The sequence below is a fragment of the Lipotes vexillifer genome, unplaced genomic scaffold, assembly GCF_000442215.2.
Source record: "Lipotes vexillifer unplaced genomic scaffold, Lipotes_vexillifer_v1.1 scaffold107, whole genome shotgun sequence".
Lineage (NCBI taxonomy): Eukaryota > Metazoa > Chordata > Mammalia > Artiodactyla > Lipotidae > Lipotes > Lipotes vexillifer.
Genome location: NW_006777108.1, coordinates 1,402,262 through 1,406,364, shown reverse-complemented (window position 1 = coordinate 1,406,364; position 4,103 = coordinate 1,402,262).

Below are 4,103 nucleotides of genomic sequence, written 5' to 3'. Positions count from 1 at the left end.
CTTCCCCTAAACCCTACCTGAGCCGTAAACTTCGCGAAAAGGGAGGGAAGGGGGAGTCCTGGGTGTCAAAAACCTGCATTGCCTCGAACCCGGAGATCTGAAGGGTAATCCCAGGCCCTGCGCCTCTGCCTGGGCCTGGCTCAGGCCGCCCAGCCTCGCGCCCAAACTGGCGCCCCAAGTTGATCAGTCCCCTCCCCTCCCCCTCCCCCCACCCTTTTCTAGGGCCACGGAAGAGGGTGGGGACGACACTGTGCAGCCACCGTCCAAGTCCAGCTTGGGCTGGCTTCAATGAAAACTGGCAAGCCCGGCGAGTCTCGCAGAAATTTTCTTCGACCCTAATTCAATTTTAAAGCGGATTTTTACTATTAAAATCGCTGCCGAGCAGCACATTGAATTAATCTGACTGTACGGTTTTAATTACAGTGAGGCTTTCTCTACAAATCTGTACAAGACAGTGGCTGGCTCTGGGAGGATCTCTGCCTCCTGAATTCCATTATCCGGCCCCACGTTACCCGCAGACAGCGGCGCGTGGGAGCCAGATGCGGGCGCGGGCGTTCCTGTCGCCTTCTGCTTCTGCCTGCCCTCCGGCTCCTGTCCTCCCCCGTCCCTTCTTTCACCCCAGCCCCTAGGGGAGCCCTGGACGCCCGCCTGTCTGTTGGCTGCCCTGAAATCCGCAATCGCTGTACTCGCTTTTAAACTCTTGGGCCCAAGACCTTTGTGCCTCCAGAGCCTCCTTCTAAAAATGACTCGTTTGTCCAGGGAGGGTGACCGCTTTTGTAACTTTTTAAAGGGTCCTCCAGCTTCGACTTGGCAATGCGATCTAGGTGTTTGAAGGGAAAGTAGGCTAAGGGACAGGGGGCAGAGGGGAGAAAGTGGTAAAGAAAACTAGTGGGAGGGCCACTAGGTTTGGGGTCTAGCCATCCCGCTAGGCCCCCAAGTAAATACAGGTGCAGCAGGCCCGCTGGCAAACAGGGCTGCTTTTATCAGCCTTAGTTTTGTTGGTTCGCTGAACAACTAACACTGTGGGGCAGTGGTCCCTAATGAACACGATGGAAAGAAAACTTGAAGAGAGGTATCTCAAAATGAAGCAGATTCACACCCATTCTCTCCTGTTCACTCTAATTTTTCTTCTCTGTCAAACTCCCTTACTTTCTACATCCTCTGCTTTTCCACTCTCTCTGTTGCGCCTCCACCCAGAATGTGGGAAGAAAGACGGTGAACCCAAATAGGAACCCAGATGTGTGTCCAAATGGACACAACTCTCAGTGTGTAGAGAAGCAAAGACTTGGAGCTCTGAGGGAGGGGCCTCACTTGACAGAGAGGGAGAGTTTTTGCTCTCTGCACAAAATTAGTGAAACCTACAGAAAAATAACTATTTCATTCCCCTGGGTGGGATGGGGAGGGCTTTCTTTCTCCTAGAGTTATAGGAAAGGGATTTTATTGTGAACAAAAGAAAAGAGAAAGGGCATAGTTAGGGGAATGAGTTTGTTTTAACAACCCTCACTTCTAAGGGCTCTCAAACTAGTTGCCCTCTAAGGAAAGTGTTGCTAAAACCTAATAAATTACCTTTCCACTTATTGGGATGTTAGAAAATAAAGGGAATAAGAAGTGCCTCTGTACAGGCATGAGCATGAAAATCACCAGAGCATTGACATCTCAAGGGTAGTCAGGTACAGAACAACTCTATAATGAAAAATGGTTTTCATTTCTTTTTCTGTTGTAACTAGAGAACCATCTAAGAACTCACATGATAGCAAGAGGATGTGCTCCATCCCAGGTTTTCTGAAGAGTTGTCCCAAACCTGGCTCTCCCTTAATGTTCAGGCATTTGCTGTGACTTTGTTGTTGTTACTGCTGATGAAGGGATGCAGGAATTAAAACAGAGGATGCTTTGAGGCATTTAGGAAGACGCTTGGCCAGCTATATTAACTCCTTATTATGCCTAAAAATAGTCAGCCATTTCCTGTTGATGCTTGCTCCCTGCCACTCTGGGACTGCATTTATCCTCCAATGGTCAGGGGTCCTGGTTTCCAAAGACTGGCTTGATTAAAGCTGACTTCTAACACCTCTGCCTTCCACCTTCCCCAGCTACATTTCCCAGCAGGGCAAATATGGGGGGGCTCAGCTTTGGTTTATCCGACAGATTAAAAAGACAAACAGCACCATTTATCTTGTTCTAATCTAAGTATTCAAACACTGTTGAGTTCTTTTTTTCCTGGACAGAGAGAAAGAAGGGTATTTGTGTATTATTAGAGAGTGGGGTCCTATGCTTGATAGAAGAGAGGAAGAAAGGGAGGGAAGGAGGGAGGCTCAGTATACAGCCTCAACCTCAGAACCGAGGAAAGTAGAAATAGGTGTTTTTCCACTCCCACCCCACCCCAATCCATTCTAGGCCCAGCACATTGACTCTGTCTGTTAGGAGAGCTTTGGATGATCACAGCCTGGAAATGGGGTCAGGGAGAGGCAAAAGGTGTTGAATTTGAAAATCTGGTTGGACTCCAGGTTCAAAAAGACCTGGAAGAGGAGCCTCTAAGTTGGAACATTCTTAGTTACTATTCTCCAAATTGGACAGTCTAGAAAAAGTTTGTGAAGCCCCCAGTAGGTATCACTGGCCCTTGTGGGCCCTTGCCATCCATGTTGGGGTTTTCTAGCTGTCTGTTTTTGGGCCCAAGACTGGATAGATGAGAGAGGTGTTGTCCCCAGACTTCAGTGAGCCTCTTTCCGAGTGAGGAGTAAACAGGGACCACTTTTTAGTTGCATTTGGGGGAGCCTAGGAGGGGAGGGTGCTAATATGGCATTATAGTTTTGTCACTAGAGAAAACAATGCCATAATATCAGTGCTCTCTTGAAGAGTCTGGTACTTTTGACTACTCCTGAAGATGCCATCACTGGCCTGGGCTAAGAAAGGGACAGAGGCAGCTCTCGTGTTCCCCCCATGCTTTCCCAGGTGTGTGTGTTGGGGGAGGGGGGAAAAGGTGCCTGGGTTTCCAGGATATCGAGCACGCTTTTCCTACACACATACACAAACAGCATTTTACACTGAATGGGGCAAAGACTAGCAGGAATTTCTTTTTTTCCACCAATGTCTCCCGTTGAGAAGGGGTTTCTTAGCACGGCCATGTAAATCAATACTGAGTTATTTCTTTGAATTCAAAGGCTATTTATCCAGGTCTAATTTCTTTAGGATTCACGTGATAACTGAGCCTAACTTAGCGACCAAACCCAGCCAGGCCCTGCCTGGCTTGAACGTACTTCTACAGACCGAGGACGCTGCAAACCCTCCACCGGCACCCAATCTACCCCCTGACCTATGCGCGCTGCAAACACTAGTCCATAGATAGAACGGCAGGGGACTTTCCAACCAAAGGGACTGCTCCTCCCACGGTGGCCCTGAGTGCGCTGACCCACGCGCAGGGTCTAGTGTTGGCAATCAGTTGGTATTTCTCTCTAAATAACACTGACGGCCGGCCGGAATACAAGCCCCAACACCTCAACGTCTTAAAAAGCAAAAGGCAGTTTAGGCCTCAAACCCTGCCTCTTAAAACTTTTTAGTGAATATGACCCTCACCTACTATAGGCCCTAAAAGAGACTTAGGTCTCCAGATTGCCGGCTTTACTTCTGTTTTGAATGATAAAAACTTCTTAGGCCTCACCTGCCCTCCTCCTCCAACCCCCAGGGCTGGCTCGGGTTCCCCAGCCAGCAAGACAAAGAGGTTGGAGCCAGGACCGGGCTGGCGGCTGGCGACCAGCAGGGCGCAGGGGCCTGGAGCCCCTGAAGTGTGAGCCTTCGCTTCGAAGCCCTGAAGAATCCAGGAGTTCTTGACTCTCAAGGACGGGCTGGAGGTGCCGGCTGGATGAGAACAAACCAGGGGAGACTTGCCTTAGCTCATTACCGCCGCCCGTGACACTGGGCGAAGGACTTGGCAGCCCAGACGCCGGTTCATTTGGAGAGAAGAGGCTGAGGGCAGCGGGCCCCCTGCCTCAAGCAGCCACTGAGTGCAGAACTCCTCGCACCGAGGTTGGTGGCAGAGGCCACACGTGGCAGCCACTCGCCGCGGGCCACCTTGGCGCACTGTGTGGGACCACACTAGCTCTCTCGCTAGC